Genomic DNA, 15,501 nt, shown 5'->3' on the forward strand with positions numbered 1-15,501 from the left:
CCTATCAGCCTGCATAGCAATCAAATGAAGCAGTCATCCAGCCTGATACAGATTTGTATATGTCACCAAGATGAAGACAAATCAGCCAGTGCCATGTTTGTGATATTAGAACAGCATCAGAGTTTCTGGACAATCTACTCCCACTCACAGGCAGGTTTATTACTGCAGGATGTCTAGCCTCGATTTCAGCAATCTGATCAGCCATTTGCCCTTTACTGCTGAGACGCCAGGAGGATTAGAAGCACCTCTGTGGGTTCACGCTCCGATTCTGCATTCTTGAGTTTCCCCTTCTCTTCTCTGCTATTCCAAGTGGCTCTGACAAGCACAGAGAGCCCAGTCATCTTATCCCTGAACGGCCAGAGCTGACATCATGTGAGCAGGAAGCACACGATTCTTGGCTAGTTACTACAATTTGCAGATGGGGTTGTGTCCCCAGAAATGGCATAGAGAAATGGCAAAGCAATTGACAGAGACGCGCTGAGGAGGGGTGATGGGAAGTGAGAGAGACAGAGAGAGACAGTACTTGGCCTGCCTGTTGACAAAAGGCTACAGAGCAGAGCCACAAATTGCATACAGTCATGAGAGGATTTGTAATGAGAAGCAGTATGTGACCAAGCTGAACTCAACACACAACCTGCACACACACACACACACACACACACACAAACAGGAAGCTGGCAGACGTTGGCATTCAACATTGATTGTGCAGGAATTGACCATCAGTGTACTGCATGTGAAAAAGCCTTCAACAGCATATTAATCTGACAACCTTTCCCCTGCTCCCTCTTAAGATTTTCAACTTTATTGTTTCCTGTTTCCCAGAAGATAAACTCAACAAAGTAGAGACCAACCTGGGCCCCTCCCTGAGGTGGTTTAATAGTGAAAACACAGACTGTGGAGATTAATTAACTCACGGTTTAGTGCTTTCTGCAGTAAAGTGCTGCTAATTAAAATGTGTGAGTGTGTGCTTTCATATAGTTTTTCAGTGTGTGAGTGTATGTCTTTATCTGTATTTGTCTGTGTGACTGCTGACACCTGGGACCAGCATCTTATTACAGAAACATTTTTAATGTCTTTTAACATCAAAAGCAGAACAGAGAGAAACTGACTGATGAGAGGAGTTATTGATATTTTAGAAGGCGGTATTTTTTTTTTCCATCATCTGCTTTCAGGTGGATGCACACATATTTCCCCGAGGGATTAGAGGTTGTGTATGAATTACTTGTGTGACTGAGCTATGTAGGGGGAGGTCTGATAAGGGGAAAAGAAGGAGAAGATTGGCGATGATATCGTGTACCCAGTGCTTGAGTTTTTAAATTGGAGTCCACAGGATGATAGACATCTTGGAGGGCTTCCACTGAAAATGAACCAGCTTTTATCTGTGATTATGGAGGGCTCATTTTGAGTATTTGTCAAAGGCAGAACGGCTGTGGCCAGTCCAGATGGACTGCTGGTCTTCCACCTGACACACAGTACTATAACTAAACTATGCTTAAAACATGGATTAAAGGATGTTGGTGTGCTGGATGGTCTACCACTTTGGTCTAGACTGAAATATCACAATAATTGCAATGAAATTTTGTACCGAGATGCATGATCCACTGGATGCATGCTAATGTGTGGTCCTCTGATCTTTCACCTGGAGCCTCTATACGATTGACCTTTTGGCTTTTAGGGAGATCTATACAGCCATTGGATACATTTCCATGAAATTTGATAGATTTGATCCCAAAAGATGAATCCTAAAGTAGTTCCCTGACATTTCTCTCAGTGCCACCAGCAAGTCAAAATTTCTGCAACATTGGCTGGCACCAAATTTTGTACAGAATGTTTTGGTTTCCAGACAGTGACTTTTTCTTTAGCACCACCTTGAGGTTGACATTTTTTGCAGTGAAATGTTTCAACAACTCTTTGGTATACTGCCATTGTATTTTGGAACACAATTTCATGCCCCCCTCAGAATAAACTATAACCACTTGAGCAACCCTCTGCCTTTTCATCTAGCACCACCATCAGCCCAAAATTTCACTTCAATGGTATTTTGGCTTATGACCAGATACCTACCTAATCAGCTAAAGATAACATGCTAAATTATGATCGTAAACATGGTAAATATGACTGTAGACAGTTGTTTGCTTGCTCTACCTACAGACATTATATACAGTTTCTGCTCCAGTAACTGGCTGAAACCACCTATAAGCAGCTAATTTCGTGGTGAATAACTACAGCAGCAGGTTGCAGCAGAAATGCTATGTCACCTTGCAAACAGCTGTTCTATATTTTGGAACTACCCAGCAGACTGCGTTAGTTTGTCTTATTCACATCACTAAGATCTGTGGACTAGAGGTCATCAATCTGTTCTGCCTCCTGCTCACCATAGAAACCGAATCAGCAGATATCACCGCTGTCGTATGTGGCTAATTATAGTCGGGCAATTAAAAGTGTAATGTTGTAGATTAATGGCTTATTACAACAATCTCATCTTTTTGGTGTTGCTTGAGTAAAGTCAATAAATCCTAACATTACCCAGTCGTCCCTTTTAGCCACTTGGGTTTGAATTGTCGTATTTGCTGCAGGGCATCGCCCATTTACATAGTCACACATTAGGAAGATGCCCTTTAAGGTTGTTCACTGTTTGACCACTAAGCAGCTCGACCAGAGCAGTTTCGGGAGCAGTCCCTTAATAAAGGGCATGTCACTGTCAACAGCTGAGGAGGGAAGAGCATTATCTAGTCGCTGATACCAACAGGAAGGGTAGACGAGCATCAGGGTTTATGTGAAAGATAATTTCACCTATCCCTGTAACAACATGCCATCTTGTGAGAACTACTTTTAAAATTCATATCTTGAAATATGTCAAGGAACTAAGGTAAATGTCATGTGGTTAAAAAAAGATGCTGTAATACTGTTATTTCACTTCTCTTCCAGAGGAAAATACATATATAATTACTGCTTTATTTCTGTAGTTTAGTCAGGCAGATTATCTACAAAATATAATGACAGCACAAAAGTTGGTGTGGGGTTATTTAAAATCTTTGCATGCAGCAGCAGCAGCAGCACAGGAACCAAAATAATTAAGATGTTGCAAAAGCTTAAATAGACCACCTTATTACTATAAAAAAAATGACAAAATGATACACTAAAGCAGCATGGTATGATACACAGATGTTGTGGTTCAAATCCACAGGATCATTTACCACACATCTGGTGGTTTGAGACCATTAATATTGTCTGTCCACTGAATGAAGAACCGCAGCACACAGACAGCAACACAGATGTTTCCACTTTAACACTCAACTACGCAGAAATCTTGAAATTTCCAGCCTTAAAGCATTTCATCTTCAGAGCTATAATTGCTACAACTGTACCGTGTGCATGAGAATAGCACGTCAGAAAAGCAAAGTGTTGCAGCACCTTTGGATATAAGAAGAAGCCACGCAAAGAGAACAAATACAATGCCACCAAAGAAGCAGGCTCATCATCTGTCATCTCTCTGGGGCGAAAGTGTCTGAGCGTCTCACTGGCTCAGTCGAGGTGATTATGGACTAATAAAACCCATGTCCACTTGTGTACTGCAGAACAGATTTTTCAGGCTGTCTAATCTGATGCTCAATCCCTCCTCCTGGTAGGCTTTCTGAAACAATGAGTCTGGTCTGGACAATTAAACACACATTAGAGAGCCGGTCAGGTGTTTTCTCACCTCTCGCTGCTGTTGGATTTTTCTTCTCATATGTGTACCCTGCAGGCATTTCAAATCATTAGACTATTTTTCTCCACAGTTTATAAAAACAACGCTGATTATAAATTATGGCTGTTATCAGAACAGAAAACAGACGAGTTACTCAGCAAATTATTCAAAATGTGTCCAATGACAACCTGACGGGATGAACAGTAATATGATCGTGGCAGAATTTGAATCTGACCCTGATGCTCAAGTGAGTTTCCACAGAGACAGTGACGTCATGGCAACCGTGGCGGTGAAGCTTCCGAATGTTAATGAGCTCGCCGGTGTCCGAGACGTGTTGTCAGTCACCTGGAGGAGGTGAATCACTCAAGTTCTCAGCAGCAAAACAAAACAAGTACAGCATGTTGGGAGGAAACAACAGAAGAGGTGGAAAGAGAAAAACACGAGGGAGAGGAAATGTGGAGATGGGTGGTTTATTGGTACGGAAAAAGCTACTGAGCCATCCATAATCAGACCTGTGTTGCCCTGAGCACACACTCCAACATGACGCAAAGCCTAGAGTGTGTTTAGCTGGCTGCCCAGCTCCTCTCCCTTCACCCTGCTTTGTCTGGCTCTGCATTATGAAAGGTCACTAATGTTGTCCCAGCCTGTTACTCTGGATATTCTGCTGCTTGGACTGTACCTACCAAATCTCAGTTATCTCACAGTAAGCTGCATCTCAGACAGGCTTCAGTATTCGAGCGTGTGCCTGCGGCTGCACGCATATGCCTACACTGCACACATACTTGTTTCTGTATATTATATTGAACTTTGCTTTGCCTTTGCAAACACAGCTGTGTACTATTCTGTGAGCATGTGTAGTTCATAAGAGGGAGATATATTGGCTGCAGTCCAACCTCAGCTCAGCCATCGTTGCCAGTTTGGGATGGCATATCACCAATTTGGCAGTGGCAGCTTTCAGAATGAGAGGCCTGAGCAAGAAACAGAATGGCAACTTTGTTATGTAGACCACTGCTGCAGAGTTGGGTGTTATATGTTGCCTCTGTAGTTAAATCACAGCAGTGGCCAATAAAGCTGGCTGACTCTGACTTACAAGTGGCAATTTAGAGGAGTAAAGGGGGGTGATATTGACATCTCAAGACCATGACCACAAATTTATGCATGTCATTTATGCATGTTAGGGAAAACACTGCTATTATTTCAGTAAGAGTTCTGCTCCAATGTGTGAACAATTGCATCCATGACTCTGTGCCTTTCTGATAAGATAAGCAGTACAGACCTCATTAATTCAAAACTGGCAATTATGTCTGCTTGTGTGTTTAAATATGTTTATTTAGAGTGTGATCTGTTTTGTTTGTTTTGCATTGGGTGTGCATGTGTGCATCTCTGCCTTTGCTTGTGTGCATGTTTATTTTTGCTCTGTGGCATTGCATACATTTCTTGCTGGGCAAAGAGGAACAGATGAACAAACTGTGAGTGAAGGAGGGCTGGCCTGGAGGCTGTTTGTGTATGTGAGTGTGAGAGAGAAAGAGTGAGAGGCAATAACTAAAGCGCACTTTGAGTCCTTTTGGTCCACCTTCAGAGTTTGCATTGTATTTTTGGGTGGACATAACTCCTGTTGATGGCTTAGCTGTGTCATGGAGATGTGTAGCCTCGCTCCTGCACCACACATAATTCACTGCCTCCCTTGCTGTGTGACTTTACACCACACAGGCCCGTCACCCAGGAACAGCTCCAGCCACATCAAAGACATGAACAAAGTATTTCTTCACCCAAACTTTTACATACTTCATTAGCAGCTCTAACGAATGAATAATCACTAAAACATACACAGTGCACACCATAAGAAAAGAAAATGCTCAGTTCAATATGACAGATGAGTGACTAAATGGAAAATTTCTGTCACTAGGCTTTATAGATTTCATATCTGCTTTTGATTTAATTAACTATACAGTATTAAAATAATTAACTTGTTATGGATTTAATAAACACCGTATCAGCTGATTAAAATCTTACATGAGTGACAGAAAGTCAATCAATCTATGTAAATGTTTCTTACTCTTCAACACATAGTTACTTTGTGGCATCCTACAACAGAGCTGCAGTACATGATGGGATGGCCATCATGTAGAGACAACAACTGCACAATCTAGAAACAGTTTTAAAGAGGTTTAAGTATTCAGGATTAATTATTACTGGATCAAGACAAAAAGTCAGTAAAAAGGTAAAGAGATAAAGCCTATGAACTTCTAAAGATGATAAACCGAAATGAGGCAGACCTTTACTATTTGAAAGTAACAGTGGAACTAAATGCACTAATGTATTTACAGTAAGATTAATACAACAGACGTATCATGGACTGTAGGTTAGTAATCGTTAACCTACCAGCCTTACTGCGCAGTCAGAAAGTTTGTACTAGATATACAGAGGTGTTTGTGTCACTGAAGTGTGTATGAGCCCACAGTGTATATTTTATAAGTATGGTTAAGTACAACCTGGTGTGTGAATGTAGGTGTTATGACACGTATACTAAAGTGTACACGTGTGTGTAAGTGTGCACAGGTCTACTGTTCTGAAACATTCTTACAATGATTTTGAGAAGGGCTCTTGTGAGATTAGCCTTGAGCTAAAAGAGATCCAAATAAACCTAAACCCAGCAGGGGAAAGAAGAATCATTACACAGTCTATTGAATCTCTCTAAAGATAAATGATGGTTCTTCTCCTTAGAAGCTTCAATGAGATATATATTTAGGTGGTTGCAATATATTTTCCCCCATCTCCTTTCCTTACTTCTTCAGACTTAAGTGACAGAGGCTAGATCCCTTTTTCTCCCCATTCACATTCCTCTAACATACAAGCTGCAGCTTTTCCAATGCAATTTTCAGACTCATCAGAAACCAACTGAGCTGATTATGAGGAAGCATCCAACACCAGAATGTCAGCCTGCCTTATAAGTGAGTCGCAAAGCCCCCGGGCACGCCTGGAGCCAAGGCGAGGGTCTGGCACAATGAAGCAAAGTTAGCTCAGCACAGTCAGAAGACCTTGCAGAACACCCGGAGCTGGCCTCCGCAGCCACGCAAGCCTAAATTCATCTCACACTGGGGAGCTTTCCTGCAGCAAAAACAAGTGCATGTTTGGATTTGTTGACTTAGCTAAAGCTGGAAGCCAGAATGATGTGTGATTTTTTTTTTTTTTTTTTTTAGAGGTGCAGGTACATGGCTGACAGCTGGCTAAAGAAATAGTCATGATTTTTTAACTCTGTGATTATAACTGCCTGCACTTCTGTTCTCCATTTTCTACATGTCATTCCTTCTTGGATGGCTTTCTTGTACAGGCTGGGATTTTTTTGTTATAAATTATAATTACAATGTTAAAGTCCATGAAAATCTCCTGAAACCAGCTAAATGCCTGTCAATTGATATTCTCTGAAGGTGAAATGAAAACGCACAGCCACCACGTACAACATGAGCAACATTTTTTTATATTAAACAAATTTGATAAAGTATCTGCCAACTGGGAGCTACACATCCAGGTTGTTGTTGAAAAGTAAAAACAGGAAAATTAATTTTAATAAATAAAACAAGCAGCTCATGTTGATGGATGCTGCTTATCTTTCAATATTTGAAGTGGTTTGACAAATGCTTAGATGTACAGTATAGTCAAACCAGGTATATGGAAGAAGAAAAATGACAGATGCCAGAGGAAGAGAACAGTCCTAGGGTATTATTATCTATATCTAAAAATTCACTTTGGGCCTCATAGATGCAGAAAACAGAAATAACTTGTCTGTACACTGCTTCAAGTACAGCTGTGTCAGTGACTGACATAACTTCACTATGACATTACAGTAATTCTTCAGCGCATCCAGCTCTCCTCAGTGTCTGGGCCAGAGAATAAATGGCAGTGACGACGTAGCTCTCTTACCTCAGCACAGAAACTGCTTGCCAAGGAAAATGGAAGTATTTAAAAATGGATTGCCTGTTTAAACAGCATGTAAAATTAAGCAGATTATAGCTGTATAAATCTCGCACTTGCATTTAGGAAGGTTGTCTCTCATCCTCCATTTTTTTCCTGCTACTACAATTCCATCTTTATCTCTCTAGCACTGATTACTTCTTTTTCTAAGACAATGACACAGACTCACTCTAAATTGCCAGTTATGAGGAGAGATGTGCTCACCGTGCCATCGCCAAGGAAATTAGCCTGTGTTTGTGATTTAATTTCAGATCTACAGACTTAATTACTTCTGTGCGTGTGTGTGCTGCTAGGTGTGTGTGCTTGTAAATGTTTCTGTGTACAGTTGTGTGACCCAGCACTTTCGCACATATGATCTATGTGGGGGGAAAAAAGAACATTATGTAAATTGACTGCAGTATAATTCAGGCGGGGGCACCAACAATGATCGCTCTGTAAGATGAAGATAATTCTTTAAGACAAGATGGTTTGGCTCAGAGCTGTCTCTTGGAAACAAGAAATAAGAGCATTGGTATTAAAATGTATCCATCTATCTAGTATTATTTGCAGTGTTATTTGCAGCATCATAGGAAATGTGATGGGTAGAAATAAAAGAAAAAAAGACCTTATTGACCATACTGAATGGAAGCGTGAATGAGACTACAGTATATGTGTACTGTATACACATAATGAAATGCTGATATTCACTTCAAGCAATTGTGGGACCCCAGGCAAGTCTAAATAGGTCACCCAAAGTTGAAATATGCCTGTCCATCCTTCCTGTCCAGTTTTGTGTTTCTTAATAATTTCTCCAAGTGAAGTATTGATTTGAAAAATCAGTTTTTGGCAACATCCATCCACCCTGTTGCAACTGCAGTCTGCAGGTTAAAGCTTACATACTGTGCTCTCATTTTGCAGTTATACAGATGCTTCCTATTAACCACGATTTAATGGCGCAACCTTTTTAAATCACTACTTAGTAACTTTTAGTTTTGAAGTTCCTAAGAGCTGCTAAAGGACTTCACATTCAACATTAGTAATGGAATAGCTGGTGCAAACCAATCAAGGTGTCAATTTCAATTTGCTGCGGTGATATATAAGTGTACTCCAGGGCATGTCAGTACACTGTCACACCACTTTTGGGTGTGGTTATAGATGCAACAGACTTAAAAGTTCACCCACAGAGGGCAGCTCACAATGATTTTAAGCCTGGTGTGAAGTTCCTCTTTAGGGTTGGGCAAATAAAAGACTTACACACAGTTAATAAGGCAAATGTTAACTGCAGGTTTAAGACTAGGAGCAAATCAAATCCAATGTCAATGTAAACACAATTCCTAGAGATTGTGGCCTGTACATTTGGGCCTAAATTTTCCTCGTTATGAACATGTACAATAAACATATTGCTAAAGAAAAATCAGCATCGCTCAGTTTTGCTGAAGAGACCTCTGCAGGAACAGCTAAACTCTGTAATACTATATTAGAGTCCAATACTATATAGAGTATTCTGAACAGTAACTGTGTACTTATTATAGCAGAATGACATACAAACTATATTGCTAAAATATGCAGAAACATTTATTGCAAGTCATATTGTCACTGCAGCACTGAACAGTGTCATCTAACATCGCAGATTTTCCTCATATTGTGCAAGTCTATTTCATACCCATCACTCAGGGGACCTTAATGTTGGTTTGAATTGGACTGAAATGCAAAATTAAGTACATACATTTAAGTTTTAATAGTTTGACACCTTAGCCTAAGGTTGAAAACGCTTGAAGGATAAACACACACTCGTACAGTGTTTATGTGCCATTCGCAGCATCTACACTAATTATTTACACAGGTGAATGATGGGTACGGTGCTGAGCTCTGCACCAGTGACACAGCAGTGTCCTTCTGCCATCTGCTCAAGGGCTCACCAGAACACAGACACGCACATGTTAACGTGCACGCTGCTTCCTGAATGAGGATCAGGTCACATGAATTTTATAGGGCAAGTGACAGTGGCAGTAGAGGAGATCGCTTACTGACACTGAGCATTTTCACTGAGTGACAGGTGAGTGTTTCATACACACAAAAACTACCAGGCTGAAATGATTCTCTCACTATACAAAGTAGTAATAACAAAAAAGACTAAACCTGCAGCTCTAGTATGGATACCTGATATAAACAAATTCATATAAGCTTTGTCAAAGCAAAGTTTTAATGTCATTCTGTGAAAAGGAAAGTTAACATACCAGAAAACAGAGAATCACAGTGTGCACCACACAAGTTCAAAATCATAATTCAGAGAGACAATGATACAAGTGAGCCTTGAGCTCTACATCAATATCGCCTATTGATTTCCCCTTTGTCCTGACACAGAAAAACGAACAATTTCACAACAATAGACTGTTCTACTCAGTCTTCTGTTCTCTCCCCCTACTCTTATCTCGCTTCATTTTTCTCTTCAGGCTTTGATTGCTGATGCTGGGAATAATGACATAATAGCAGTAGTCTGGACCGATAGATGAGAATTGGTGGTGGTCAGAGGTGGGGGTGGGGCTGCTATTTCTTCTGGCTAATGTCATCATCCTGGGTCATGACCCAACGGAATCAGGGGTCATTCAGGGCCAAGGACAAAAGCACAAAACAACTGTGGGGAATTTAGGACTCCGGAATGCTGTTTATCTAACACATCGTACATGATAAACATGAACAGTCTTAGTATCAAACACATAACAGCCTAACCACTGAAAATATATAAATGAGAGTGTAACCTCACTGTGACCTCAAGTGCACATATGTGGCTGTTCCTCAAAAACCCATTTAGTATCTTTTAGGAGCTGTGGGTTACACAACTATTAAATATACATTGGCACTTTGGCTGTGCACTTCTCTGCCTTTGTCTTGACAAATGAGGCCAGCTCTGGTGTTTTGATAACACCGTCTTTGCAGCGATATCCTAATGCTTTATTTACTACCAGCGATGTTTCAAAAACCTGAGAGCAATATATGGGTGGCAGCAGCAGGAATCGGACTATGTGTCCAAATGGCTCTCCTGGCTCACATGTACACACTCAAAAGACACAGGATGAGGTGGCGGGTGTTTTTGGCTTGAAGCTTGATGAGTTTTTAGTCTCTTCCAGTGGGTATTGTAATAGCAAAGAGGCACAACACTGACCTGTAAGTAGAAGAGTGACAATTAAATCCAATTAGAAATGTGCATTTGCTGAAGAAAATGCAGTGTGAATGGTGAAAGCTGTTGCTTCCAGTGCTGCTGGGGAAATTACCGGTGGGACAATGTAGAAGCGAAAGCTTCTTTCTTTCTAACTGTAAGCATATTGGAAAAAGATAATTTGGAAGATTTAAAGACTTAGAGGTTTGTAACTGGCCATATGGTGCCACCAATAACATGTTATACTGAGCAATCATGAGATTTCTTTAGCATGTATACATAAATTAGTTACATAAACTCTTTCATACAACACTATTCAAAAGAAATATTAATAACTCATTACTTATTCCCAATATTACCAAAGTGGGTATAAGCCTCTAGGTCCTACAGATGCTCAACATCTGTGAATTGGTTCTAAGACAGATCATCACCCATAGACTTCAATGGTAAAATTATCATATTTGAAAATTTATATAAAATAGAAATATGCAACTAATACCAAAGGTAATAGAACTACACTTGGTAATAAGCTTCACAGTTTGATGTTTATATGATCTTTATAGCACAAAGCTTTAAACAGTCACACTCATTAGCTGAGGAAGATAGAGGCATTCCCTGAAAAGCCGCCGCGACTATGGCGACTGGCAAAAAGACAAAGCCACTCCCCCCAGCTCTCCTGAGAGGAAGAGCTGGGCCTCCACTCCCCATGTGGTCACAACACAAACAAGCCAGAACCAAGGACTTCAAAGCAGCCACACACAAATGCCACACACAGCGTCTGTCTGAGACGTCTCCGGTCATGTGACTCCAGGCCAGGTGCACACAGACTGGGTCCTTGGCAAAGCAACGTGGTCGCTGCCCCTGTCAGTTTTGATCAGCAGCCAATCAGGGGGCCTCCCTCCTTTGAGGTGGCCATTTTGGGGGTTCAGGCCACCTCCCAGATTGGCTGAGCACCCGCTGCTCTCCAATATGCCCACCCGCTCCCCACAGTGTCACAACAGGCCCCTCATTCACACTCCTACAAGCCCCCACCCCCACTATCTTTCTCCCCCTGCCAGGTGGGACCAAACACATGCCCGCTGTCTCATAAACACGAAGATGTGCCAGTGCTGCCCGTTTAGCTGTGAAGAGTCCTGAGAGACATCCAACTATCACACAGACTTGTGGTGGAGCCAAACGTTTCAGGGAGGAACCAGACATCCAATAAGACCAAACAAGCCTCACAAAACTCACAAAACACGACAGCACAAAAGCAGCTGGCAGACAGGCAGCACACACAGGCATTCAAAGTTAATCAGACAACAGAAAGAACAAGGCAACAAAAGCGAAGGAAGACAGAAAAATGGCCAACAGCTGTTGACAAAGCAAATGCCTAATAAATGATTTTCAGCATGAATAAACACAATATAGCAGAACTCCACAACATATTTATAGGAGAGAGGAAAGAAAGGAAGACTAAATAAGAAATTGCGTCTCCCTTCTTTCCATTCATTTCCTGCAAAGACATGACGAAGACCGATATGTCTGATCATCAAACCACAGCGCCTTCCTGGAAATAGCCATGTGATGTAGGCAGGAGAGGCATTAGGAGCTACAGCAGAGCTTCAGGCCTGCTGATGGAGTCAGACCGACTCACAGTGATGACAGACACACAGGGGAAATCAAGCCAATCACTCACTCCCCCTCACACCTTCACATGCCTGTCTCCTCCCTTTGCCTCTAAATAACCACACTCCTGCTCTTTTCTTTTCTCTCTGCCTGCTTAGCTCTCTCAGCCTCCTCCGCCATTGATCTATTAACCTGCCTCTCTCAGCAGAGGAGCCGGGGTTAGTCTCAGCCATGCAAAACCAATTCAGCAGACAGTGTAATGCCATCCACTTCAGCTAAGCTTCAACTAGAGCTCCTGAACTGGAAATTACATTTTCACAGCTTGCTAACACTGAATTAATGCCAATTATAATGGCTGTTGTGGATAAAGATTCAGCTAGATCTTAAGCCAGAGTCCTAGTTATCCGAGCCAAATTTTAATATCACTGGGGTTCAGTTTTGGAGAACTGCAAGTTGAATTGAAAGCAAGACAACACTTGTAGCAAACCCCCCCACCCCCACCCCACATCTGCCACTTTTTTCTCCCTCTGTCTGCTCATCCAAATGAGGTCATTTTAAAGAGTTAGAAAAACTGTAAGAAATAGAGATCATGGCAGCAGCAACATTACCTGCATCGTGTACAAATGAGGGAGTTTAAACGGCAAGTAAGAGAATTTGGAAGACAGAGGAACAGTGAAACAAAGTGCTCTTGTGTCTAGTAGAGAGAGAGAGAATAAATGGAGAGAAAATGATGGCACTTAGGGGGGAAGTTAATAGTGACAAAGTACTCCTCTGGAAGAAAGTCCCCCGAAATTCATAGCTGTAGCTACTCAGCTGCCACAGAGAGAAGAGAATGTAAGCAGTTATTTTGACAGACGTGCAGAGTTTTTGGAAACAGTGAGTGTTTGGAGACAAACTGAGTCATAGGCAAACGCACAATATTTTTCAGACAGTATGCCACACTCAAATTGAATGCATATAACTCAGAATGCCAATGTTTCCAACGCAAAGTGTTGGGATGTCATACAAATTTGGGATGTGAGAGGCATTCAATAATTGAAAAAAAACATATATACATATATCTATATGTGTGTGTATATATATATATATATATATATATATATATATAAGCAATACATGGAAGTCCAGAAAAAGTAAAGTGACACCAGTTCCTTATGATTTGATTGTCCATTTGTTGTCTTTTGTATTACATACCAAAATCTAATTTTACATTTATTGTTCATATTTGAAAAGGCAAAATTGCAACATAAAATTAGCTTTTTTCACAGCACCACAGTGATCATCATGAAATCCAATGCTAACTGGTGCTTTGCTTTCAAACTGGAAGACAATATGTAAGATAAACTGCAATGGGAAACTTAAAATGAAAGTGCAAACTGGATTTTTAATAAGATAATCAGTTTGCCATGTTTGCCATGTCGGCCTAGGGGAAGTCAATCAAAGTCTTGCTTTTTTATTCCAATTTTCATATTAAACTTTAATTTTGATAGACTTGAACTTGATTTTGCGACAATTAAATTAAACAAACAGTTTAAATAAAATATTATAAAACTGATTCCGATGACAGCATTTAATACACAGGTTACCAGGAAAATCTGAATTGTCTTTGATCTTTGACTATAAATAAAAAATGCCAACCCCTTAATTTTGATTTATGAGCTGGTTTGATGTTTTGGAAACCTCTTTTCATGCTTTACTCATTATTTTCAACAGACCTACAGTGCAAATGCTGGCTGTCTGCTTGGTTATGTTGCTCCTGTCAATTTCAAAATCCATTCATATTCAAGGCACTTTTCTTGTAGTGTGATGTGTAGCTGAAATTAGAGCCGAAATATCACACATTGTGCACGGCAGAGCATCACAAGTGCAGCGTAATTCCCAATGATGATCACACCTGTCACTGACACCATCTGGAACGTTGGCGTTCTGCTCTCAGATTCAGCCCTCGCTCTTGATCCTCTCCCTGCTCATGTCTGTGTCCACAACTCTTACCTAGGCTGGTTGTGTGTGCTTTTGATAAATCATTTATCAGCTGAATCAAGCAGGTTAGGCATCATAGCCTCCTCTGATGATGGAGACGTGGCGCATTTAGCCTGAAAAATATCCAGCCACTATGTGTTGGTGAAATGCCAGTGGAACAGGTATGAAGTTGGTAGGCAACTCTAAAGTTGCTATTAATGTGTTTGTTTAACAAAAACATAGTTGCCTGACAATATTACATTAACTCATGCCCAAAAGATAGCAGATTTACAAAAAAAAAAAGTTTTATTTAAACATATTAACAGAGCATTAGAGAACGCTGGAGACAACCAGGCCTTGTTGTGTGATGGTTCATCTGTGGAGGCTGTGCTGTGGATGTACACAGCTCATTAAAATGAGCAGCGATAATGAGAACAAGCTTGATTATCTAGCTAATGACATGTTGTCTCATAAAGAACCGCAGTGCTACAGCGCTGGGATTAACTAGTGTACAACACTACGTAGCACAAACTATTTCAGTTCCATTGTCAGATGCTAATTGTTTCACCATGGGCAGATGACCAGTGCTAATATATTGTATGCTTTGTAAACAAAAGCTTGGGTCAGCACGGGTTCCCCCAGATATGCAATTTAGTAACTAAAGATTAGATTTGCTCACAAGTGGTATTTAGACATGCAAATTGTGTGAGATTTCTACCATACAGATGAATATAGTGGAGGTACTGTAGTGGAGGCTTAAAGGTTAGATAGACGTGGGCATCTTCCAGCTGTGAATGTGTTTTAAGGTATTAATATGATCAGATAAAATAGGGGCGAGCTCTCAGTGAAACTACTTGGAATAAATACAAATAAAAATAAAAATAAAAATAAAGGGTGAATAGAGGTCTGCTTGTGCTGCTCACAGAATGACTGAATAACATTTATCGTGTCAGACAGCAGCTGTGCGGGGATGTAAATAGGCACAGTGGAGCTTGATGCATACACCAGTGTTTAACAGGTATAAAGCTAAACCTTGTAAACCATCTTAATTTTGTTAACGTTTGCTAATAAGCACTAAACACACAACACAGCTGAATTTAACGGAAATGCCATTGTCACTGGGGGGAGGGGGGACTTT

The sequence above is a fragment of the Mastacembelus armatus genome, chromosome 8, assembly GCF_900324485.2.
Source record: "Mastacembelus armatus chromosome 8, fMasArm1.2, whole genome shotgun sequence".
NCBI classification, from domain to species: domain Eukaryota; kingdom Metazoa; phylum Chordata; class Actinopteri; order Synbranchiformes; family Mastacembelidae; genus Mastacembelus; species Mastacembelus armatus.